The sequence below is a fragment of the Panthera uncia genome, chromosome B1 (genome assembly GCF_023721935.1).
Source record: "Panthera uncia isolate 11264 chromosome B1, Puncia_PCG_1.0, whole genome shotgun sequence".
Lineage (NCBI taxonomy): Eukaryota > Metazoa > Chordata > Mammalia > Carnivora > Felidae > Panthera > Panthera uncia.
Genome location: NC_064811.1, coordinates 142,537,021 through 142,564,451, shown reverse-complemented (window position 1 = coordinate 142,564,451; position 27,431 = coordinate 142,537,021). Strand labels below are relative to the sequence as shown.

The window sequence follows — 27,431 nt, the reverse complement described above, 5'->3', positions numbered from 1 at the left end:
GAACTTTTTTTTTTCAAAAGAATATTTTTAATTGAAGTATAGTTGGCACACAATGTTATGTTAATATCAGCAATTCAACATAGTCATTCAACTACTTTATATTCACAACTGTAGCATCTGTCACCATACAACACAATTATAAAACCATTGACTATATTCCCTATGCTGTACCTTTCATTCCTGTGATTTATTCATTCTGTAACTGGAAGCCTGTACTTCCCACTCTGCTTCACCCATTTTGATTACTTCCTCCTATTAGCTTGACTTCTGTATTTAGGGGTATGTTTTATTTTTTGTTTGTTTTGTTTTTGATTCCACATATAAGTGAAATCATGTGTTGTCTTCCACTGTCTTATTTCACTTAGCATAATACCTTCTAGGTCCATTCATGATGTCACCAATGGTAAGATCTGATTCCTTTTTGTGGCTGAGTGATCTTCCAGTGTGTGTGTGTGTGTGTGTGTGTGTGTGTGTGTGTGTGTACCACATCTTGTGTATCCATTCCTCTACTGATGGGCACTTGGATTTTTTCTCTATTTTGGGTATTGCAAATAATGTTTCAATAAACATAGGGGTGCGTATATCCTCTTCAATTAGTATTTTCATTTTCCCTAAATAATTACCCAGTAGTAGAATTACTGGATAATATGATATTTCTATTTTTAGTTTTTTGAGGAACCTCCATACTATTTTCCACAGTGGCTGCACCCATTTACATTTTCACCAACAGTGTACAAGTGTTCATTTTTCTCTACATCCTTGTTAACCCTTGTTATTTCTTGTCTTTTTGATTTTAGGCATTCTGATGGGTGTAAGGTGCTATCTCATTGTGGTTTTAATTTGCATTTTCCTAATGATTAGTGATGTTGAGCATCTTTCCATATGTTTGTTGGACATCTGTACGCCTTTTTTGGAAAAATGTTGAATGAGGTCCTCTGACCATTTTTAATGGGATTATTTGGGATTTTGATGTTGTGTGTGTGTGTGTGTGTGTGTGTGTGTGTGTGTGTGTGTATAATAATAAAATCTTTATCCATTTATCAGTCAGTGGACATGTGGGCTGCTTCCAATCTGGCCTGTTTGAAATAATCCTGTTATAAACATAGGGGTGCATGTATCCTTTTGATTTAGTGTTTTTGTATTTCTTGGGTAAATAGTACAATTGCTGGATCTTAGGATAGTTCTTTTTTTAACTTTTTGAGGAACCTCCATACTGTTTCCCGGAGTGGCTACACCAGTTTGCATTCCCACCAACAGTGCAGGAGGGTTGCTTTTTCTCCACATCCTCACCAGCCCTTGTTTTTTGTGTTGTTGATGTTAGCCATTCTGACAGGTATGAGGTGATATCTCCTTGTAGTTTTGATTTGCATTTCCCTGATGATAAGTGATGATGAACATCTTTTCATGAGCCTGTTGGCCATCTGTATGCCTTCTTTGGAGGCATCTTTTATTTTTTTACCATAACCATAGTGGTTATTTTTTTATTATTCTTTACTATTTTATTTTTATTTATTGTGAAGTTACCTAACATACAGTGTAGTCTTGGCTTCAGGAATAGATTCCTGTGATTCATCACTAACATACAGCACCTAGTGCTCATCCCAGCAAGTGCCTTCCTCAATGCCCATCACCCATTTTCCCACCCCACCAGCCCTCATTTTGTTCATTGTATTTGAGTCTCTTATGGTTTGCTTCCCTTTCTGTTTGTATCTTATTTTTCCTTCCCTTCTATGGTCGTCTGTTAAGTTTCTCAAATTCCACATATGAATGAAATCATATGATATCTGTCTTTCTCTGACTTATTTCACTTAGCATAATACCCTCCAGTTCCATCCACATTGTTGCAGATGGCAAGATTTCATTCTTTTCATCACCAAGTAGTATTCCATTGTGCATTTATACCTCACCTCCTTTATTCATTCATCAGTTGATGGATATTTGGGCTCTTCCCATAATTTGGCTATTGTTGATAGTGCTGCTATAAACATTGGGGTGTATATGTGCCTATGAATCAGCACTTCCATATCCTTTGGATAAATTCCTAGTAGTGCTATTGCTGGGTCATAGGGTAGTTCTATTTTTAACTTTTTGAGAAACCTCCATACTGTTTTCCAGACTGGCTGCGCCAGTTTGCTTTTCCACCAACAGTGCAAGAGGGTTCCCCTTTCTCTGCATCCTCGCCAATGTCTGTAGTTGCCTGAGTTGTTAATTTTAGCCATTCCAACAGGTGTGATGTGGTATCATATTGTGGTTTTGATTTGTATTTCCCTGATAATGAGTGATGTTGAGCATCTTTTCATGTGTCTTTTTGCCATCTGGATGTCTTCTTTGGAAAAGTGTCTATTCATGTCTTCTGCCCATTTCTTCCCTGGATTATTTGTTTTTTGGGTGTTGAGTTTGGTAACTTCTTTATAGATTTTTTTACTGTTTATTCAATATGTTATTTGCAAATATCTTGTCCCATTCTGTAGGTTACCTTTTAGTTTTGCTGATTATTTCCTTCGCTTTGCAGAAGCTTTTTATCTAGATGAGGTCCCAATAGTTCTTTTTGCTTTTATTTCCCTTGCCTTTGGAGATATGTAAATTAAGAAGTTGCTGTGGCCAAGGTCAAAGAAGTTGTTGCCTGTTTTCTCCTGTAGGATTTTGATGGTTTCCTGTCTCACATTTAGGTCTTTCATCCCTTTTGGATTTAGTTTTGTGTATGATATAAAAAAAGTGGTCCAGTTTCATTCTTCTACATGTCATTGTCCAGTTTTCCCAACACCATTTGCTGAAGAGACTGTCTTTTTTTTCCATTGGATATTCTTTCCTGCTTTGTCGAAGATTAGTTGGCCATACATTTGTGGGTCCATTTCTGGGTTCTCTATTCTATTCCCTTGATCTATGTGTCTGTTTTTGTGCCAATACCATACTGTCTTGTTGATCACAGCTTTGTAATACAGGCTGAAGTCCGGGATTGTGATGCCTCCTTGTTTGTTTGTTTTTCAACATTACTTTGGCTATTCAGGGCCTTTTATGGTTCCATTCAAATTGTAGGATTGTTTATCCTACCTTTGTTAGGAATGCTGGTGCTATTTTGATAGGGATTGCATTGAATGTGTAGATTGCTTTGGGTTGTATCGACATTTTAACAGTATTTGTTCTTCTGATCCATGAGCATGGAATGGTTTTGCACTTCATTGTGTCTTCTTGAATTTCTTTCATAAGATTTCTATAGTTTTCAGCATACAGACCTTTTATCTCTTTGGTTAGGGTTATTCCTAGGTATTTTATGGTTCTTGGTGCAGTTGTAAATGGGATCATTTCCTTGATATCTCTTTTGGTTGCTTCATTATTGGTGTATAGAAATGCAACTGATTTCTGTACATTGATTTTTATGTCCTACAGCTTTGCTGAATTCATGTATCATTTCTAGCAGTTTTTTTGTGGAGTCTTTCAGGTTTTCCATGCAGAGTATCATGCCATTCGTGAAGAGTGAAAATTTGACCTTTTCTTTGCCAATTTGAATGCCTTTTATTTCGTTTTGTTGTCTGATTGCTGAGGCTAGGACTTCCAACACTATGTTCAACAACAGTATGAGAGTGGACATCCCTGGCTGATCTCAGGGGAAGGCTCTCAGTTTTTCCCCATTGAGGATGGTATTAGTGGTGGGCCTTTTATATATGGCTTTTATGATGTTAAGGAATGTTCCTTCCATCTGAACTTTCTTGACGGTTTTTATTAAGAAAGAATGCTATATTTTGTTAAATGCTTTTTCTGCATCTATTGATAGGATCATATGGTTCTTATCCTTTCTTCTATTAATGTGATGTAGCACACTGATTGATTTGCACTAATCAGTATACTAATCAATATATTAATTGAACTAGCCCTGTAGCCCAGGAGTAAATCCCACTTGATCATGGTGAATAATTCTTTTAACATACTGTTGAATTCAATTTGCTAGTATCTTGTTGAGAATTTTTGTATCTATGTTCATCAGGGACATTGTTCTGTAATTCTCCTTTTTAGTGTGGTCTTTGTCTAGTTTGGGAATCAAGGTGATGCTGGCTTCATAGAATGGGTCTTGAAGCTTTCCCTCCATTTCTATTTTTTGGAACAGCTTGAGAAGAACAGGTATTAACTCTCCTCTAAATGTCTGGTAGCATTCCCCTTGGGAAGCCATCTGGCCCAGAACTCGTATTTGTTGGGAGATTTTTGATAACCAGTTCAATTTCTTCACTGATTATGGGTCTGTTCAAATTTTCTATTTCTTACTTTTTGAGTTCTGGTAGTGTGTAGGTGTCTAGGAATTTGTCCATTTCTTCCAGATTGCCTCAGTTTGTTGCCATATAAATTTTCATAGTATTCTCTAATAATTGTATTTCTGTGGTATTGGTTGTGATCTTTCCTCTTTTGTGATTTTATCTATTTGGGTCTCCTCTCTTTTTGAGAAGTCTGGCTAGGGGTTTATCAATTTTGTTTATTCTCTCAAAAAAACGGCTCTTAGTTTCATTGATCTGTTCTATCTTTTTTATTCTATATTGTTTCTTTCTGCTGTTATCTTTATTATTTCTCTTCTGCTGGCTTTGGGCTTTCTTTGCTGCTGCCTTTCTAGCTCTTTTAGCTGTGAGGTTAGGTTCTGTATTTGGAACCTTTCTTGCTTCCACACATCGGCCTGAATTGCAATGTATTTTCCTCTTAGGACTGCCTTTGCTGCACACCAAGGGTTTGGACTGTCATATTTTCATTTTCATTTATGTCCATATATAAATTTCTTCTTTAATTTCCTGGTTGAGCCATTTATTCTTCAGTAGGATGTTAACCTCCATGCATTTGGAGGCTTTCCAAATTTTTTCTTGTGGCTGATTTCAAGTTTCATAGCGTTGTGGTCTGAAAAATGCATGGTATGATCTCAATCCTTTTATATTTGTTGAGGGTGACCTAGTATGTGATCTGTTTTGGAGAATGTTCCATGTGCACTTGAGAAGAATGTGTATTTTGCTGTTTTTGGATGAAAATTTCTGAATATATTTGTTAAGTTCATTTGGTCCAATGTATCATTCAGAGACATTGTTTCCTAACTGATTTTCTGCCTAGATGATCTGTTCATTGTTGTAAGTGGAGTATTAAAGTCCCCTACAATCACAGTGTTATTATCTATACATTTATTTATGTTTGTGATCAATATATTTATATATTCGGGTGTTTCATGTTGGGGGCATAAACATTTACATTTGTTAGCTCTTTGTGATGGATAGACCCCTTAATTATGATACAGTGCCCTTCTTTATCTCTTGTTACAGTCTTCGTTTTAAAATCTAGTTTATGTGATATAAGTATGGCTACTCTGGCTTTCTTTTAATTTGCAATAACATGATAGGTGGTTCTCTGTCCCCTCACTTTCAATCTGCGTGTGTCCTTAGGTCTAAAATGAGTCTCTTGTAGGCAGCATATAGATGGATCTTGATTGATTGATTGATCTTTTGATTGGGGCATTTAGTTGATTTATATTCAGAGTGATTATTGAAAGATATGGATTTGGTGTCATTGTGTTACCTGTAGGTTTTGTGCTTGTGATGATGTCTCTGGTCCTTTGTAGTGTTTGCAGCATTACACTCACAATCCCCCTTAGGATCTCCTGTAGGGCTGGTTTAGTGGTCGTGAACTCCTTTAGTTTTTGTTTGGGAAAGCCTTCTCCTATTCTGAATGATAGCTTTGCTGGATAAAGGATTCTTGCCTGCATATTTTTCCTATTCAGCACATTGAATATTTCCCGCCACTCCCTTTTGGTCTGCCATGTTTCAGTAGACAAGACTGCTACTACCCTTGTGTATTTACCCTTGTAGGTTAAGGCCCATTTGTCCCTAGCTGCTTTCAGGATTCTCTTTGTATTTTGCCAGTTTCACTATGATTATGTCATGGCATTGACTTGTTTTTGTTGATTCTGAAGGGAGTTCTCTGTGCCTCTGGACTTGGATGTCTGTTTCTTTCCCCAGATTAGGGAAGTTCTCAGCTATAACTTGTTCGATTAAACTTCTGCCCCTTTCTCTCTCTCTTCTTCTGCAACTCCTGTTATATGGATATTATTTGGTTTCATTTAATCATATAGGTCTCTATTTCTCTCTTCATGGTCTAGTAGTTTCCTTTCTCTCTTTTTTTTCAGCTTCATTATTTTCCATAATTTTATCTTGTATTTCACCTATTCCCTCCTCTGCTTCCATCCTTGCTCTCACTTTGTGTAGTTTATTTTGCATCTCATTTACAGCACCTCTTAATTCATCATGACTATTTCTTAGGTCTGTGATCTCTGCAGGAATAGATTCTCTGCTGTCTTCTATGCTTTTTTCAAGCTGAGCTCTTAGTCTTATGACCATTATTCTAAATTCTTGTTCAGGTATATCGTTTTATCTGTTTTGAGCAATTCTCTGTCATTTCCTCCTGGAATTTCTTTTGAGGAGAATTCTTCTGTGTCATCATTTTGGCTATGTTTCTGTCTTTTAAGTGTTTTAATATCTTGTTATGTGTCCTGTACCTGCAAGTACTACTATATTAAAAAGGGGTCATAGACTGTCTAGGAAGTGTTTTTGGAGTGTGTTGTGTGCACTAAGTTGTTGTGTATTTGGCTTCTCTATCCCACTGCTCTTAGTGGTGGATTGTTTGTACTTTCCAGCAGGTGTGTTTGTTGAAGTAACCCTGGAAAGAAGGAAAGGTGTTGGAGGGGGGGGACATCCCATACAAAGAGAAAAATGAAAGGGGCAAAAAACCAAAACAACACAAAAACAAACTAACAACAACACAGGCAGAGAATCAAAGAAACTATAAGGCTTAATACAGAGAGAGAGGAAAATAAAGAAGGAGGTACAGAAAAGGTATAAAAAGAATAATGCCTGATTAAACAAACAAATAAACAGAACAGAGAAAGAAAGAAATAAAGAAATAAAAAATAATATAGGTCTGAAATTAAACATATAATAAGAATTGACCAAAAATCAAATTAGAAACTATGAGCCTGATTCTAAAGGAAAAAAAAAAAGAGTTGAAAGAAAAGGGAAAATAGAAGAGAAGGAAAGAAAAGAGAAAGAACTCAGACTAATATACAAAACTGCAGGACAGTTGTCTGTTGATGCCTGGGACCAAGGGCTGTGCTGGTCTGGAGGAGAGGCTGTCTGGTTTGGTCAGTGTCAGTCCCACTCCAGTAGATAAACAGTTACCAGGCAAGAAGGGGCAGGGTTTGGTGTAAGTGGTCCCACTTTGCTTTTTTTTTTTTTTTTAAGATTGTTTTGGCTATTCAGGGTCTTTTGTGTTTCCATACAACTTTTAGGATTGTTTGTTCTAGCTCTGTGATAAATGCTGATGGTATTTTGATAGGGATTGTATTAAATGTGTAGATTGCTTTGGGGTAGTATGGACATTTTAACAATATTTGTTCTTCCAATCCATGAGCATGGATGTCTTTCCATTTCTTTATGTCATGTTCAATTTCTTTCATCAGTGTTTAATAGTTTTCAGAACACAGGTCTTTCTCCTCTTTGGATAGGTTTATTTTTAAGTATCTTATTTTTGGTGCAATTGTAAATGAGATTGTTTTCTTGATTCTTGGTATATAGAAATGCAGCAGATTTCTGTTTATTGACTTTGTAACCTGGAACTTTACTAAATTCGTTTATTCTAGTGGTTTTTTGGTGGAGTCTTTTGGGTTTTCTATGTATAACATCATGTCATCTGCAAAGAGTGAAAATTTGATTTCTTCCATATCAATTTGGATGCCTCTTATTTCTTTTTGTTGTTTGATTGCTGTGGTTAAAACTTCCAGTACTGTGTTGAATAAAAGTGGTGAGAGTGGACATCTTTGTCTTGTTCCTGACATTAAATGAAAAGCTTTCAATTTTTCACCATTGAGAATGATATTTGTTGTGGGTTTTTCATATATGGGCTTTATTATGTTGAGTATCTAAACCTACTTTGTTGAGGGGTTTTTATTATGTAAGAATGTTGTACTTTGTTACGGGGCGCCTGGGTGGCTCAGTCAGTTAAGTGTCCGACTTCAGCTCAGGTCCTGATCTCACGGTTTGTAAGTTCAAGCCCCGCATCAGGCTCTGTGCTCATGTGGCTCAGAGCCTGGAGCCTCCTTCGGATTCTGTGTCTCCTTCTCTCTCTGGCCCTCCCCCAACTTGTGCTCTGTCTCTCTCTGACTCCCAAAAATAAATAAATGCAAAAAAAGAATGTTGTACTTTGTTAAATGCTTTTTTTTTTTTTGCGTATATTGAAATAGTAATATAGTTCTTACCTTTCTCTTATTCATGTTATGTATCAGATTGATTGATTTGAGAATATTGACCCACTCTTGTAACCCAGAAATGAATCCCACTTGGTGAGTGATTTTTAAAAAAAATGTATTGTTGTATTCAGTTTGCTAGTATTTTGTTGAGGATTTTTACATCTATGTTAATCAGAGATATTGGCTTGTAGTCCTCTTTTTTTGTGTGGTATCTTTATCTGGTTTTGGTATTAGGGCAATGCTGGCCTCATAGAATGAATTTGGAAATTTTCCTTCCCTTTCTATTTTTTGGAATAGTTTGACAAGAATGGAATGGGTATTAACTTTTCTTTAAAATTTTGGTAGAATTTGCTTGTGAGGCCCTCTGGTTCAGGACTTTGTTGGGAGTTTTTTGATTATTGATTCAATTTCTTTGCTGGTAATTGCTCTGTTCATATTTTCTATTTCTTCCTGTTTCAGTTTTGGTAGGTTGTATGTTTCTAGGAATTTATCCATTTCTTCTAGGCAGGTAGTTTTTCATAATATTCTCTTATAATTGTATTTCTGTGGTGTTTGTTGTTATTTCACCTCATTTGTGATTTTATTTATTTGGGTCCTTTCTCTTTTTTTCTTTATTACTCTGGCTGTAAGTTAATCAGTTTTATTGTTTTTTTTTCAAAGAATGAGCTCCTGATTTCATTCATCTGTTATGTTGTTGTTGTTTTAGTTTCTATATCCTTTATTTATGTTCTAACCTTTATTTATGTTCTAACCTTTATTATTTTCTTCCTTAAGCTGGTTTTAGGTTTTTTTTGTTCGTTTTCTAGCTCTTTTAGGTATAAAGTTGTTGATTTGAGATTTTTCTTGCTTCTTAAGGTAGGTCTATATTGCTATAAACTTCTCTCTTAGAATCGCTTTTGCTGTATCTCAAAGGTTTTTAACCTTTGTGTTTTCATTATTATTATTATTTTTTTCTGTATAACCCATTCATTGTTTACTAGCATGTTACTTAACTTCCATGTATTTGTATTCTTTGCAGATTTTTTCTTGTGGTTGACTTCTAGTTTCATTGCATCATGGTCAGAAAAGATGAATGGCATGACTTCCATCTTCTTGAATGTGTTGAGACCTGTTTCGTGGCCTAATATGTGATCTATTCCGAAAAATGTTCCATGTGCACTTGAAAACAATGTATATTCTGCTGTTTTAGGATGGGATGTTCTGTATATGTCTGTTAAATCCATCTGTTCCAGTGTGTCATTTAAAGCCATTGTTTCCTTGTTGATTTTCTATTTAGATGATCTGTCCATCAATGTAAGCGGGGTGTTAAAGTCCCCTACCATTTTATTATTATCCGTTAGTTCCTTTATGTTTGTTTTTAGCTGTTTTATGTTTTTGGATGCTTCCATGTTAGATGCATAAATATTTATAATTGTTATATCTTCTTTTTAGATTGTCCCCTTTATTATTCTATAGTGTCTTCTTTGTCTCTTGTTACAGTCTTTGTTTTAACGCCCATTTTGTCTGGTATAAGTATTCCTACTATAGCTTTCTTTTGACATCCATTTACATGATAGGTGTTTCTCTATCCCCTCACTTTGAATCTGCAGGTATCTTTAGGTATGAAATGACTCTCTTGTAGGCAGTATATAGATGGGTCTTATTATTTTTTGTATACATTCTGTCACCTTATGTCTTTTGATTGGAGTAGTGAGTCCATTTACATTCATGTAATTATTGATAGTATATATTGATTGCTATTTTATTACTTGTTTTGTGGCTATTTCTGAAGATGTTCTCTAATCCTTTCTTGCCTTTCTGTCTTTCATGGTTTGCTGGTTTTCTTTAGTGATGTATTTGGATTTCTTTCTCTTTATTCTTTGTGTATTTATTAGTAGTATTTTCTTTGTGGTTGCCATTAGGTTATATATAACATGCATATGGCCATCTATATTAAGTTGATGATTATTTAAGTTTCAACCTATTCTTTACTCCTCTCCTCCCCACATTTTAGGATATGTGTCATAGTTTACGTCCTTTTATTTTGTGAGTTCCTTGATTGATATTTTACAGAAATATTCATTTTACTGATTTTTTGTTTCCTACCTTCATATTGCAATTTTTGGTCTTTCCTTTCCACTTAAAGAATCTCCTTTAATATTTCTTGCAGGGCTGGTTTAGTGGTCATGAATTCCTTTGGGTTTTGTTTGGGAAACTCTTTATCCTTCCTTCTATTCTGAATGTTAGCCTTACTGGATAGAGTATTCTTGCCTGCAGGTTTTTCCCATTCAGCATTTTGAATATATCATGCCACTCCTTTCTGGCTTGGAAAGTTTCTGCTGAAAAATCCCCTGATAACCTAGTGGGGTTTCTTTTGTATGTAACTGTCTTCTTTCTTTTGCTGCTTTTAATATTTTCCCTTTATCGCTATACTTTGACATTTTAATTATAATATGTCTTGGTGTGGATCAGCTTTTGTTGATTTTGCTGGGGGTTCTCTGTGCATCCTGCATCTGGATATCTGTTTTCTTCCCTAGGTTAGGGAAGTTTTCAGCTATTATTTCTTCAAATAAATTCTCTGCCCCATTTTCTCTCTTTCTTCTTCTGAGACTCCCATAATACGAATCTTATTATGTTTCATGGAGATACTGCATTTCCTAAGTCTATTCTCATTTTTTGTAATTCATTTTTTTCTTTTGTTCAGCTTGGTTACTTTCCATTATTCTGTCTTCTAGGTCATTATTCATTCGTTTGCCTCCTCTTGCCTACTGTTCATCCCATTAAGTATATTTCTCATTTTGCTTATTGATCTCTTTATCTCTGCTGTGTTATTCATTATCTCTGTTAATGGTCTCACTGATTTTCTCCACTCTTCTCAAGTCCATTGAGTATCCTTATGATTACTGCTTTAAATTCTCCATCAGGCACGTTATTTATATCTGTTTTCTTATATTTCTGGCCATGACCTTGTCCTTTTATTTGGGAGTAATTTCTCTCTTCTCTTATTTTGTCTATGTTTCTGTGCCTGTTTCTGTGTTAAGAATGTCAGCTGTGTCTCCGGTTCTTGAGGGTAATGGCTTTATGAAGAAGACATCCTGTAGTGACCTGCATTGAAGGCCTCAGGGCCTGGCATTTCTGGGAGTGTTTCCAATGTGTGCTGCATCTGCTCTGCTGTTGTGTCATGACCACTTTATCCTTCAAGCCAGTTGTCTGTAGAGGCTCTTTGCCTATTGTAGTCAGTGTTTGGTTCCTGGCCTGAATGTGGTGTGTTTTAACTAGCTGTGCTTTAGTCTGCTTGTGAAATGAGACCTGTCACCACCTCCACTGGGACCAAGTCCTTGCAAAACTCCTGGGTTGGGAGACATGACGTGGGCAGGAATTTGTGCCTGTCTTTTAGGGGGGAATGCCTGCCATGCTGGGACTGAGGCAAGTGAGACTGGGAAGGGTGGTTCCACCGGAGTGTGGGGTGGGGTTTGATATAAGCAAGTTAAGTAGCAAGTGTTTGTGCTATGCAGTTGGCTCGGTGTTTACACTCAGGGGTGGGGAAAGGAAATGGTACCTGCCAGTTCCTTTATTTCCAGAGGGGGTCTCTCCATGAATATTACCTCTGTGGGATAAGCTCTGAGATTAAAAACTAACCTCCCCACTGGTATCCCAGGTGCTCTAAAGATCATTGTTTTCATGCTATACATCCACAGGCTGTTTGCCCTGCCTTTTCTCCAAGAGCAGCTCTAATGTCCTCCAAGCTCTCCCAGAGCCAAGTACACTGATGTCTCTTGCCCTTCTCCGTGACCATGGCTCTCTCCCCATCCCTGTTACCGTGATCTGTTCCTCCCCCAAACTGCATATCTGCACTTCCTACCTTCTTTCATGGGACATCTTTTCCACCTTTAGTTGTGGAGTTTGTTCTGCCAGTCTTCAGATCGATTTCTGGGGTATTTTGGATGATTTGATAGTTGTCTAGTTGTATTTGTGGGATGAGGTGAGTCTAGGGCCCTCCTACTCTGCTGCCATCTTCCACTTCATGGAGCTACTTGAGATGATCATGATTTTTATCCTTCATTTTATTAATGTGGCATATCACATTGATTTATATGTGAATATTGGGCCAGTCTTGATTCCCTGGAATAAATCCCACTTGACCATGGTAAATGATCCTTTTAATGTATTGTTGAATGTGATTTCCTACTATTTGGTGAGGATTTTTGCATGTAGGTTCATCAGGGATATTGGCCTATAATTTTCCTTTTTTTCTGTGTTTCCTTTTTGGTTTTGCCATTAGGGCAATGTGGTCCTCATAGAATGTGTTTGGAAACCTTACTTCCTCTTCTGCTTTTTGGAATAGTTTGAGGAGTATAGGTATTAACTCTTCTTACTTGTTTGATAAAATTAAACTCTGAATCCATCTGGCCCTGGACTTTTGGTTTTTGGGAGGTTTTTGCTTACTCGTTCATTTTTGTTCCTAGTAATTTGTATGCTGAGGTTTTCTCTTTCTTCCTGATTCAATTTTAGAATATTCTAGGAATTTATCCACTTCTCAGTTGTCCAATTTGTTGGCATATAATTTTTCATAGTAGTCTCTTATAGTCCCTGTCTTTCTGTGGTGTCGGTTGTTATTTCGTCTTTTTCCATTCTGATTATATTTATTTGGGTCCTCTATTTTTTTTCTTCATTTACTAAAGGTTTATCAATTTTCTTTATTGTCTCAAAGCTGTAGCTCTTGGTTTCATTGTCTCTATTTTTTTTTTTTTTTGTTTGGCTCTGTTACATTCACTTCTTTGATCTTTATTATTTCTTTCCTTTTACTGAACTTGAGCTTTATTGGTTTCTCTTTTTCTAGTTCCTTTAGTGTAAGGTTAGATGTTTAAGATTTTTCTTGTTTTTTGAGGTAGGCCTATAATCACTATAAATTTCCCTGTTAAAACTGCTTTCACTGCCTCCCAAAGATTTTGGACATAGTGTTTCCATTTTCATTTGTCTTCATGTATTTTTCTAATTTGATTTGTTGTTTGACTCATTGTTTAGTAGCATATTGTTTAGCTTCTGCATGTTAGCATTTTCCATTTTTTTTCTTGTGATTGATTTCTGGTTTCATACCATTGTGGTTGGAAAAGATGCATGATATGATTTCAGTCTTATTAAATGTATTAAGACTTCTTTTGTTTAACACGTGATCTCTTCTGGAGAATGTTCCATGTGCATTTAAAGAGAATGTGTTTTCTATTGTTTTTGGATTGAAAGTTGGCTCTATATCTTTTAAATTCATCTGATCTAATGTGTTACAGGTCAAAGGCACTATTTCTATATTGATTTTCTTTTTTTTTTTTCTATATTGATTTTCTGCCCTGTATGATATATCCATTGATGTAGGTGGGATGTTAAAGTCCTCTACTGTTATTGTATTTCTTTCAGTTTTTCTCTTTATGTCTGTTAATATTTGCTTTATGTATTTATGTGCTCCAGTGTTGGTTGCATAAGGTATTTATAATTGCTGGCCTGGCCTGATTGTTATACTAATCCTCTTGTTATACTGATCTCTTTATCATTATATCATTCTTTGTCTCTTGTGACAATCTTTGTTTTAATTTCTATTTTATCTGATACAAGTATTGCTACCTAGGCTTTTCTTCTTTTCCTCCACTTCCTTTTGCATGGAGTATCTTTTCCATCCTCTCATGTTCAATCTGTATGTGTCTTTAGGCCTGAAATGAGTCTCTTGTAGGCAGCATAAATATGGGTCTTTTTTTTTTTTAATCCATTCTGTCACCCTAGGCCTTTTGATTGGAGTACTTATACCATTCACATTTAAAGTAATTATTGATAGGTATGTACTTACTGCAGTTTTGTTAATTGCTTTCTGATTGTGTTTGTAGTTCTTCTCTGTTCATTCTTTTCTTTTCCTCTTGTGATTGATGACTTTCTTTAGTGTTATGTTTGGCTTTCTTTATCTTTTGTGTGTGTGTGTGTGTGTGTGTGTGTGTGTGTGTGTGTGTATGTGGTATAGGTTTTAGGTTTGTGGTTACCATGAGGTTTATATATAACATCCTAAATATATAATAGTCTGTATTAATTGATGGTCACAAGTTCAAACACTTTGTAAAAGATATTTTTTAATCCCTATTCATGTTTACTATTCCCTCCCCTCCTTCTAATTACGCCCTTTTCTTTTTTCACTTAAAGAAGTACCTTTAACATTTCTTATAAGGCTGGATTAGTGGTGATGAATTCTTTTAACTTCTGTTTGTCTGGGAAACCCTTTATCTCTCCTTAAATTCTGAATGATAACCGTGTCAGGTAGAGTATCCTTGGTTGTAGATTTTTTTCCTGTCATCACTTTGTGCATATTTTTTCCCTATCATCACTGCCTTTTGGACTGCAAAGTTTTTGCTGAAAAATCAGCTGAAAGCCTTAGTGGGTTTCCATTGTTCATAACTATTTGGTTCTCTTGCTATTTTTAAAAATCTCTATTTTTGACATTTTGATCATGTGTCATGGTGTGGACCTGTTTGGGTTCAACATGTTTGGAGCTCTGTGTTTCCTAAATTTGGATGTATGTTTCCTTTCCTAGGTTAGAGAAATTTTCAGCTATTATTTCTTCAAATAATTTTTCTGCCCCCTTTTCTTTGTCTTCTTATTCTAGGACCCCTATAGTATGAATGTCTTTTTTTTTTTTAATTTTTTTTTTAACATTTATTTATTTTTGAGACAGAGAGAGACAGAGCATGAATAGGGGAGGGTCAGAGAGAGAGGGAGACACAGAATCTGAAACAGGCTCCAGGCTCTGAGCTGTCAGCACAGAGCCCGACGCGGGGCTCGAACTCAGGGACTGCGAGATCGTGACCTGGGCCGAAGTCGGAGGCTTAACCGACTGAGCCACCCAGGCGCCCCGAGTATGAATGTTTTTGTTTGCTTGATGTTGTCCAGGAAGTCCCTTAATCTATTTTAATTTTTAAAAATTCTCTCTTTTTTTTTTTTTTTCTGTTTAGCTTGGGTGCTTTATATTATCCTGTCTTTCAGAGAGCTGATCTGTTGTTCTGCATCTTCTAATCTAGTGTTGATCCTCTCTTCTATATTTTTCATTTTAGTTATATTCTTTAACTCTGATTATTTTTTAAAAATATTTTCTATTTCTTTGCTATAAGTGAGTTCATCCACTCTTCTGTCTAGTCTGCTGAGGATCTTTATGATCATTTCTTTAATTTTTTTTTAATGTTCATTTATTTTTGAGAAAGAGACGGAGACAGAATGCAACTGGGTAAGAGGCAGGGAGAGAGGGAGACACAGAATCCAAAGCAGGCTCCAGGCTCTAAGCTGTCAGCACAGATCCCAATGTAGGGCTTGAACTCACAAACTGTGAGATCATAACCTGAGCTGAAGTCCGCTGCTTAACTGAGCCATCCAGGCTATGATAATTTCTTTAAACTCTTTGTTAGGCATATTTTTAAACTCTGTTTCTTTAGGTGTCCCCCCCCCCGCCCTGAGGTTTTGTCTTGTTCTTTTTGTTTGGAGTATATTCCTTTGTCTCCTCATATTGCTTGACTTTCTATGCTATGTTTATTTCTGTGAATTAGGCAGAACAGCTACTTCTCCTAAACTTGAAGGGATGGTGTTATGTATATTGTTCTTTGTATAGACTGTGGGTGCTTGGTGACTTAGGCTGGTTGGCTGGAGCTATGACTGGTGTGGGCTGGGGATCAGGTCACTTCTTGCTGGGTCTGCCCTGGTGGGATAGCTGGAGCTGAAGTTGGCATGGGCTGGGGTGGTCCCAGGGCTCTCTGCACAGAGGATGCTCTAGCAAGACAGCTGAGGCTGAAGTAGGTGCAAACCAGGGTATCCTGGGCTATCCATGTAGAGGATGCCCAGGCAGAGGAAGCTGAAGTCAGCACAAGCCAGGGAGTCCTGGGGTGATCCTCACAGAGGCCAGGATGGTAGGATAGCTGAAGCTGAAGTGGGTGCAGACTAGGGTGTCTTGGAGTGCTCACTACAGGGAGAACCTTGGCAGGGTGACTGGAATCAAGGCAGGGTGCAAGTTGGTCCCGGGGCATTTCGTTTATGTAGCGCCCTGGTGGGGCAGCTGGAGCTGAAGTGAATGGCTGGGGGACTTCTGGGGCACTCTTCGTAGGGGGCACTCCGGCAAGGTGGTTGGATGCAAGATGGGGCATGGACAGGTGGTAGTCCCCAGGTGCTCTATACAAGGGTGCCCTGGCAGGATATCTCTAGCCGAGGTGATCTTGGGCCAAGATGCCCCTGGGATAGCTGGAGCCAGTGCAGGTGTGAGCTGGGATGTCCAGTAGCGCCATGTGCCAGGGTTGCCTGTGCAAATTGTCTGCAGCCCAAGTGCTGTGGGCCTGGGGTATTCCAGGGGGCTTCAGGCTGTGGCTTTCTGGTGAGATGGCTGGCACCGTCGAGTGTGCTGGCCAGTGGTGTCCTGATATGCACTGTGCCAAGGCCGCCTGAGTGGGGTGGTTTGGGCTGTGTCACCAGGGACCCAGGGCTTGCTAAGGTGATCAGCTGGCTTGTGTGCTTGGACCCTTGTTCACATCCTGGTTATCGAGCTGGAGGAGGAACAGAAACTAGCGCTCCAGGCCTTCTGACCCCGAGAGAGTTGCAGCAGTTCCCCTGCCAGCTGGCAGGGCTCTAGGGCAAGTTCTTTTATATTCTAGTTGCCCTTTTAAATCACCAGCTCCAGGGTGTCTTGGGCTGGTGTGGGCTTTGCACCTGGGGCTTGCTGAGACAGCAGGCCAGCTATGACATTCATACCATGTTCCAGTCTGTGCTATCAGGTGGCAGGGGAATGGAAACCGGGACACCCGCCAGCCCTTCTGACCCAGACAAGAGTTCCAGCATCTCCTCTGACATCTGGCAGGGTTCTAGTTCCTTTATATTCTAGTTGTCCTATAAACTGCACCTTTTTTTCTATGCCCCAGGACAGAGGAGTCTGCTCACAGTTCCTCAGTACTAGCTCTCCCTCCCCACTGGAGTTTGCAGTGTTGGGGGTTTATTACTTCATTTATTACTTCATTACTTTGTCTTTATTACTGTGTCTCCTCCTGCCATTCTCTGTGTGGTCTCTTTTGTTGTGCAGGGGCTGTTCAGTCAGCCATCGTTCTTCAGGAGGAATTGCTCTATAAATAGGTATAGATTTGTTGTGCCCTTGGAGGAGGGGAGTTCATAGTCTTCCTATATTGCCATCTTGGACCAGAACCAGCTTTTTATCCCCCCCCCCCCTCCAATTTTAAACACATAACAGGAGCCCCATTTCTGGAAATTTTGTTATGTGTATGATAGAGTGAGGAAGATGTGGACATCCTTTAGAAAGAAAAGTTTTCAGTGATTCAGAGTGTTCATTACTTCATTAAATAAATACTTATTCATTCTTACTATATACCAGATACTACTAGTCATGGGAAGTACAATGGTGAGAAAAACAGAAATGAACCCTGGTTTCCTGGATCTCACAGACTAATGGGGTTGTGGTGGGGGGCAAGCAAACCTTAAACAATAACACAAATGGAAAATGCCTATTGTGATAAGCATGACAACAATGAGAAGCTCTTGTTACTATTAAGTCATCTGACTGGGGAATTTGACCTATTCTGGAACGTTAGGGATGGCTTCTCTGAGGCAGGGATAGTTGAACTCAAACCTTCCATTTAGAAGGAACAGCATGTGTTAAAATCTTTGGTAAGAGGGAACATGGTGAATCAGAGATTGAAAGGCCATTCATTATGCCTGGAATGCAGAGCAAAAGGGAGGGTGGTGTGAGAAGAGGCTGTAAGTCTAGTCTGTACAGATCTTTGTAGCTCATGTTAAATGTTTTGCACTTTATCCTAAGAGTCATTGGAGGATTTCAAGTAGGAGGGAAATGTGATGCATTTTGAAAAGATCATGCTGGTTTTAGTGGGGAGAAAGGGTTGAAAAAGAAAATAGTGCGGGGAGACCTACATTTGAGGTAATGCAAGTGAGAGATAATAGGAAGTTGAATCTAGGGGTAGTGGGAATAATGGAGGTAAGTGGTCAGAGAAAATTAAATCAGCAGTACTTGGCAATGGATTGATTATAGGAAACAGATGCATTTCTGATTTACAGACATGGATGAGTGGTGGTAGCATTTGCAGAAAAAACTGAGTAAGACCAAATTTTATGGAGGGAGGAGAGAGAAGATCATGAGTTTAATTTCAAACATGCTGAATTGAGGTGTCTTGGAGATATCTAGGAGGAGACATCAAATAGGCATAAATTAGGAACTCCAAGGGGGATGTCTGGGCAAGACATACACTGTAAATCATCCCTGTATAATAGTACTTAAAGTCTTGAACACTAAGAATTGAAGAGCTTGCCCAGGTAGAGAGTTTAGAGTGAAAATATGATGATGATATTCCCCAAATACTTGGGTAGTACTTACTATGTGCCAGGCACTGTTCTAAGTGTGAACATAGGGTGGAGTATTGAGTAACAATGGCATTTACTCACTGGTTAGAGATAGATGAGCCTGCAAAAGAGTTTTGAGGACTAGTCAGAGTGGTAGGTGGGAAATGAGGAGAGAACTGTGTTTTCGAAGCCACTAAAAGAAAAATTTCTTGAAGGAGGGAGTCCTGAATATCAGTACTGCTGAACATGTTAAGTAAGGAAGTAAAAGATGGATTGCTAATATGGAAATGATTGATTTCTTAAATGAGAGTTATTTTTGTGGAATGATGGAAACAGAATCCAAAGGCAAATGGGGAAGGAAATTGAAATTGGTTCTTTTACTTCACATTAAATACAAAGATCAATTCCAGAAGAGTCAATATCAAGAATATAAAATGAGTAATAAATCAGTAACAATAACCCTGTAGGAAAATATGCAAAAGTTACAAAACAGGCATTTTATGGAAGAAGAAACACATAGTCAACATATGTTGAACTTATGTTCTAACTAATTAGAGATATACAAGTTAAGACCACAATGAAATTTCATTTGGCATTTGAGTGGCAAAAATTAATGAGTAGGATAATACTAAGTGATCGTGGGACTTCTCAAATTTTAATATGAATTACTTAAAGATCTTTGAAAAATGCATGTTCTGATTTATCAAATCTGGAGTGGGGTCTGACATATACTGGCTTTCTAACAAAGTTTTAAGTGATGCCTATGCTGATGGTCTTGTGGACCACAATTTCAGTTGCAAGGTTGTAAAGGATATAAGTGAATGGGCATGTTTAAATATGACATTGCTGAAATGAGTATTAATTGGTACACAGTTTGGAAAATAGGCATTACTAATAAAGTTGAACACACACATATCCTATAACCCTACTATTTATACAAGGGGAACTCTTGCATATGTGCACCAGGAGACATACATGTAGCAGAACTGTCAGATCTCTCTTTTTTTTAAACATGAAATTTATCGTCAAATTGGTTTCCATACAACACCCAGTGCTCATCCCAACAGGTGCTTTCCTCAATGCCCATCACCCACTTTCCCCTCCCTCCCATCCCCCATCAACCCTCAGTTTATTCTCAGTTTTTAAGAGTCTCTTGTGGTTTGGCTCCCTCCCTCTTTCTCTCTCTCTTTTTTTCCCTTCCCCTTCCCCTTCCCCACAGTCTTCTGTTAAGTTTCTCAGGATCCACATAAGAGTGAAAACATAGAACTGTCAGATCTCTATCCATCTCTCTTTGGAACCCTTTACCATACTTGTGCATGTTGGTCCTCGTGTACTTTTCATTCCCAGTAGCCACCACCTTTTTCTTTCTGTTGACCGGCTATCCTAAGGCTGCCAGGACACTGTTTGCCTGCTTGCACAGAGAGCTAAAAGTGCCAGGGAATTTATGTTCCCTAGAGTTATATCCACTAGGGAGTTAGTGTTTTCATTTTGTTCAGATAAATCCCCAGAAATGAGATTGCTGAATCATAGTGTAGTGCTATTTTTTGAAGAGCCTCTTATTTACTACAGCGGTTGCACCAATTTATATTCCCACCAGCAATGTACAGGGGTTTCCTTTTCTCTATATCTTCACCAACACTTATTTCTTCTCTTTTTGATAACAGCCATTTGGCAGGTGTGAGGTGAATTTAGTTTTGATTTGCATTGCCCTGATGATTAGTCATGTTGAACACCTTTTCATGTGCTGTTCATGTCTGTTCAGGTCCTTTGCCTATTTTTTTCATCAGATTTTTTTTTTTTTAACTATTGAGTTGCATGAGTTTCTTTAATATAAAATTTTGGTAGTAACCCATTGTCAGATATTTGCAAATGTTTCCTCCTATTTGATAGGTTGCCTTATCAATTTGTTGATGGTTTCCTTTGCTATGCAGAAGCTTTTTAGTTTGATGTCGTCCTACGTGTTTATTTTTGCTTTTGTTGCCTTTGATTTCGGTGTCAAACCAAAAAATCATCAAAGAGAAATGTCAGGGAGCTTACCATTTGTGTTTTCTTCTAGGAGTTCTATGGTTTCAGGTCTTACATTCATGTCTCCAAATCCTGAGTTAATTTTTATGTATGATGTAAGATAGTGATCCACTGGCTGTCCAGTTTTTCCACCACCATTTGTTAAAGATACTGTTCTTTCCCCGTTGTATATTCTTGGCTCCTTTGTCATAAATTAATTTACTATATTTGTCTATTTTTAATTTCTGGGTTCTTGATTGTATTCCATTGAACTATGTGTCTGTTTTTGTGCTGATAGTGTACTTTTTTGATTTCTATACCTTTCTAGTCAGGGAATATGATTCCTCCAGATTTGTTCTTCTTTTTCAAGATTTCTTTGGCTGTTTGGGGTCTTTTGTGGTTCTATGCCAATTTTAGAATTGTTCTGTTTCTGGGAAAAATGCCATTGGAGTTTTAATAGGGATTGCATTGTATTTGTAAATTGCTTTGGGTAGTGTGGACATTTTAACAGTCCACTGGAGAAAGAGATCTATCCAGATCTTTCAAGGATTATTGGGAACTGGGTCAAGCTCACTTGTTACTAGGGGATTTTAGACACTGTAATGATTCCCATGTGTATATGGGGGCATATGGAAGCCAGGTGATAAATGGAGTCCTGGCTCAAGTCTGTCTCACAACTGGGCTCACTGTATCACTAGACTCACTGTGTGGTCATTTTCCCTGTTCCTGAATGTGTAATTATCATGGATACATTTAGTAATTGACAGAACCATCACGTTTAACCTATAGAGTAAGAGTCCTCATGGTAGGAAAAGACAGGTGGAAACTACTGGAACTTCTGCACAAGATAGCAAATCAGAAGCAGTAATCTTTCCTGGTTGAATGGTAGAGATTAACGTTAGTCTCAAAGACTTAACAGTTGAAGGTAGTGATTCCTGTCAAATCCCCATTGAATTAATGAGATTTTTCCCTGCAAAGGACTGATGGTAAGTGATGGTGAACTATTACACATTTAACCAAGTAATTTGCTGACCACAGCTGCTGTATCAGGTAAGACACCCTTACTAGAGTATAGCAGCACAGCCTGTGGCACTTCATATGCAGCAAGCAAGTGATAATGGAGAATGCCTTCTTTAAGTATCAGGAAGGGGGATCAGAAGCAGTTCATACACACTTAGAATGGACAAAAGTACAGGTTTATGGTTGGTCATGTTCTAGGGCTGTATCAACTCTCCTTCCTTCTGTCACAATATATTCCAAAGGGACCTTGATTGTCTGGAAATTCAGTAAAACATTATATTAGATAATAACATTCTTTGACAGTGTCCTACATTCCCTTGTCCTTTTTGTATTTTTATTGCATCTTTCTGGCAAACTCATAAATTTACATGATCAACTCTTGGCTTTCTCTGTGTTTATACTGGAAGAGCTAAAGCCTGTGTTAGGAAGTCATGTAAAAGGGAAAAAATGGTTTTATGTGAAATTCATGACTATCAACCTCAAATGGTGACTTTTATTTTCTCTGTAGAGAAGGTGAGAGACTCTCTAGAATCACCATCAAAGGGGCATTGAGGTTTGAGGAGAGTAGGGGAGGCTTGAATTTGTCATTGTGGAGAGTGAGAAAGTGAGGTGACTAGAGGAAGGTAATATAATTGCCAGGTAGTGTTGAGGGCCATGTTTGAAGATTATCTGCTACAAAGTTGAGGAGTATTCTAGAATTATGTTTTTTCCCATCCTCATTTTTAGTGATTTTCTGGAGTTAATAATTGCTTTGTTTTATATTTGTTTGGTTTGAAATATATCCATCAAGGTTCTGTCTCCTAAACTTTTTAACAGAACTCTAAAACTCCTCTCTATAGCATGACCTATCACTTTGAGGTATCTTCCTAGTGCCCCCCTTCCCCCTGCATTGTCCCCTATCCACCTGCTCCAATCTGGACTGAATGCTTTTTAGTGTGATGTACAGTTTTCAAACTGGGACTTTCCTTTACCACCACCCTGGAAGTTTCTTTTGGCTTGTTTCTGTCTTGGATGATTTATTATCCTAGGAGAGATTGTTGGTTGTTTTCCAAAGTCCATTATACTCTTCTTTCATTGTAATGAAAGTTTGACACATGGCCTTCTGCAAAAAAACAAAGTATACTTCCCAAACTGCATTGCAGTTAAGTGTAGCCATGTGATTAAATTCTAACCAGTGAGATATAAGCATACGTGTCTAGTTCACTGTAACTAGATCTAGTGTTTAACACAGTGATCAACCCCAATCCACAGTAAATATTTGTTGATTTACTAAATCAGTATGTTGCCTCAGCCTTGGAGCCCCTTGACAGCTCCTTGTCATCTCTTGACAGAGTTTTTCCCGATTATTGAAATCTTTCTCTTTAAGGCTACTTTCTATATCCTGCAAGAAGCTTTTCTTGTCTGCATTCTTCCCCTATTAGGATTATTTCTTATATTAATGTCTGTACTTGAATTTGAGGAGTTATAGTTGTTAAGGGGTTTCTGTATAGTTGCCATAATGGCTGGATTGGTTTGTTATTAAGAGTATGTATTAAGTTCTGTTCTGTGACATTTTTAGCACTGCTTACAACAAAAAGTTGATAAAAAAGAGAAGGTCCCCTGGCTTTGCAGGGGAAAAATATCTTATATTGTATTAGTTTAGTCTTTACTTGTCTCCAGTAGTGGGTTGTGTGTTTATATTAAGAGTCCTTTTTTTTCCCCTCATTGTTTTGTCCTATGTCTGGCACCATGACAGATTGATTTTGACAAATTTGAATTGTATGGATAATGATTAGGTTAGATGAATACTGTGAATCTTTTCAATATTTAAGATTACTGATTTCCTGGAAGAAAAGGCAATCAAAGATTAACAAAAACTTCACAACTGTTAATATCAATGAGGGTTTTTCTGGAGAGTGAAATAAAATTTTCAGATCACCTTCTTTAAAAATCATAAATGAAAGTGGGAGATGGCTTTTCACGAGGGGGAAGATGGCGGCATAGGAGGTTGCTGGGCTCACTGCGTCCTGTTGACCACTTAGATTCCACCCACATCTGCCTAAATAACCCAGAAAACCACCAGAAGACTAGCAGAATGGACTCTCTGGCACCAAACATAGATACAAGGCCCACAGAAGAGGGTAGGAAGGGCGGAGAGGCAGTGCACACTACACAGATGGCGGGAGGGAGCTGGAGCAGTGGAGGGGCAGCCCACCCGGCAAGACAGAGCCCCTGAAGTCTGGCTTGCAAAAGCAGAGGGGCTGGACTCCGTTGAGTTCTGACAGCCAGTGGGACTTAACATCTGGAATGTCAACAGCTCTGCTTGGAGAGCGGGAGGGCGAGAGGACACCGGGAGGGAGAGTTGGTGAGCCTGGAAGACAGAGCTCAGCTTGGCAGGGGAACAAAGGCGCTGGTAAGCACCATATCCCTCTCCCATTCCCCAGCCAAAGTTCCTAAAGGGAACCAGTTCCCGTCATCTAACTTGCTTGCACCGTGCAAACGCCCAAGGCTGTGCTTCTGTGGATCCATCCCTTGATGGGTCTGCCTCCGTCCTGGTGCTGCAGGGCCCCTCCTGCAGGGGACCACCGACAGCAAAGGGAGCTAAGCCTGTCCCTCCTGCCCCTGTGCACCTTGCGGATCCACCCCGGCTAATACGCCAGATCCCATCCAAGCAGTACCACAAGCCTGGCAGTGTGCAAGTAGCCCAGACAGGGGCCACACCACTCGACAGTTAGTCCTGCCCTTGGGAGAGGGGAAGATAAGTTACACACCAGTCTGAATGTGGCCCCAGCAGTGGGCTGGGGGAAGACATTGGGTCTGACTGTGGCCCTGCCCACCAACACAAGTTACTCCAGACACACAGGGGAAGTGCCCTGCAGTTTTGAGCCACCGCAAGGACTACCCAAAATGACAAAACGGAAGAATTCTCCCCAAAAGAAACTTCAGGAAGTAGCGACAGCTAATGAATTGATCAAAAACGATTTAATCAATGTAACGGAACAAGAATTTAGAATAATAGTCATAAAATTAATCACTGGGTTTGAAAAAAGTATAGAGGATAGCAGAGAATCTATTGCTACAGAGATCAAGGGACTAAGAAATAGTCATGAGGAGCTAAAAAATGCTATAAATGAGGTACAAAATAAAATGGAGGCGGCCATAGCATAGATTGAAGAGGCAGAGGAGAGAATAGGTGAATTAGAAGATAAAATTATGGAAAAAGAGGAAGCTGAGAAAAAGATTAAAAAATCCAGAAGTATGAGGGGAGAATTAGAGAACTAAGTGATGCAATCAAATGGAACAATATCCGTATCATAGGAATTCCAGAAGAGGAAGAGAGAGAGAAGGGGCTGAAGGTGTACTTGAACAAATCATAGCTGAGAACTTTCCTGATCTGGGGAAAGAAAAAGGCATTGAAATCCAAGAGGCACAGAGAACACCCTTCAGATGTAACTTGAATTGATCTTCTGCATGACATATCATAGTGAAACTGGCAAAATACAAGGATAAAGAAAATTCTGAAAGCAGCTAGGGATAATCAGGCTCTAACTTACAAAGGTAGACCCATAAGAGTAGTGGCACACCTATTTACTGAAACTTGGCAGGCCAGAAAGGAATGGCAGGAAATCTTCAATGTGATGAACAGAAAAAAAATATGCAGCCGAGAATCCTTTATCCAGCAAGTCTGTCATTCAGAATAGAAGGAGAGATAAAGGTTTTCCCAAAGAAACAAAAACTGAAGGAATTCATCACCACTAAACCAGCCCTACAAGAGATCCTAAGGGGGATTCTGTGAATGAAATGTTGCAAGGACCACAAAGTACCAGGGACATCACTTCAAGCATGAAACCTACAGACATCACAATGACTCTAAACCCATATCTTTCAATAATAACACTGAATGTAAATGGACTAAATGCTCCAACCAAAAGACACAGGGTATCAGAATGGATAAAAAAAAAACAAGACCCATCTATTTGCTGTCTACAAGAGACTCATTTTAGACCTGAGGACACCTTCAGATTGAAAGTGAGGGGATGGAGAACTATCTATCACGCTACTGGAAGTCAAAAGAAAGCTGGAGTAGCCATACTTATATCAGACAAACTAGACTTTAAATTAAAGGTTGTAACAAGAAATGCAGAAGGGCATTATATAATAATTACAGGGTCTATCCATCAGGAAGTGCTAACAATAATAAATGTCTATGTGCCGAATATGGGAGCCCCCAAATATATAAAACAATCACAAACATAAACAACCTTATTGATAAGAATGTGGTAATTGCAGGGGACTTTAATACCCACTTACAACAATGGATAGATTGTCTAGACACAGGGTCAATAAAACAAGGGCCCTGAATGATACATTGGATCAGATGGACTTGACAGATATATTTAGAACTCTGCATCCCAAAGCAACAGAATATACTTTCTTCTCAAGTGCACATGGAACATTCTCCAAGATAGATTACATTTGGGTCACAAAACAGCCCTTCATAAGTATACAAGACTTGAGATCATACCATGCACACTTTCAGACCACAATGCTATGAAGCTTGAAATCAACCACAGGAAAAAGTCTGGAAAACCTCCAAAAGCACGGAGGTTAAAGAACACCTTACTAAAGAATGAATGGGTCAACCAGGCAATTAGAGAAGAAATTTAAAAATATATGGAAACAAATGAAAATGAAAATACAACAATCCAAATGCTTTGGGATGCAGTGAAGGCAGTCCTGAGAGGAAAATACATTGCAATCCAGGCCTATCTCAAGAAACAAGAAAAATCCCAAATACAAAATCTAACAGCACACCTAAAGGAACTAGAAGCAGAACAACAAAGACACTCCAAACCCAGCAGAAGAAGAGAAATAATAAAGATGAGAGCAGAAATAAACAATATAGAATCTAAAAAAACCTGTAGAATAGATCAATGAAACCAAGAGTTGTTTTTTTTTTGTTTTGTTTTGTTTTTTTTTGAAAAATAAACAAAATTGATAAACCTCTAGCCAGGCTTCTCAAAAAGAAAAGGGAGATGACCCAAATAGATAAAATCATGAATGAAAATGGAATTATTACAACCAATCCCTCAGAAATACAAGCAATTATCAGGGAATACTATGAAAAATTATATGCCAACAAACTGGACAGCCTGGAAGAAATGGACAAATTCCTAAGCACCCACACACTTCCAAAACTCAAACAGGAAGAAATAGAAAACTTGAACAGACCCATAATTAGGGAAGAAATTGAATCAGTTATCAAAAATCTCCCAAAAAATAAGAGTCTAGGACCAGATGGCTTCCCTGGGGAATTCTACCAGACATTTAAAGCAGAGATAATACCTATCCTTCTCAAGCTGTTCCAAAAAATAGAAAGGGAAGGAAAACTTCCAGACTCATTCTATGAAGCCAGCATTATGTTGATTCCCAAACCAGACAGAGACCCAGCAAAAAAGAGAACTACAGGCCAATATCCCTGATGAATATGAATGCAAAAAATCTCAATAAGATGCTAGCAAATTGAATTCAACAGCACATAAAAAGAATTATTCACCATGATCAAGTGGGATTCATTCCTGGGCTGCGGGGCTGGTTCAACATTTGCAAATCAATCAATGTGATACATCATATTAATAAAAGAAAACCATATGATCCTGTCAATCGATGCAGAAAAAAACATTTGACAAAATTCAGCATTCTTTCTTAATAAAAATCTTCGAAAAGTCTGCATTAGAAGGAACATACTTAAACATCATTAAAGCCATTTATGAAAAGCCCACAGCTAATATCATCCTCAATGGGGAAAAACTGAGAG

General features: G+C 38.2%; 1 protein-coding gene across 2 annotated transcripts in view; it reads left to right on the top strand.

The window, feature by feature from the left end:
• The window catches only part of CBR4 (carbonyl reductase 4), a 96,363-nt gene that overhangs the window by 23,036 nt on the left and 45,896 nt on the right, over positions 1 to 27,431 (top strand). The window lies entirely within an intron of this gene.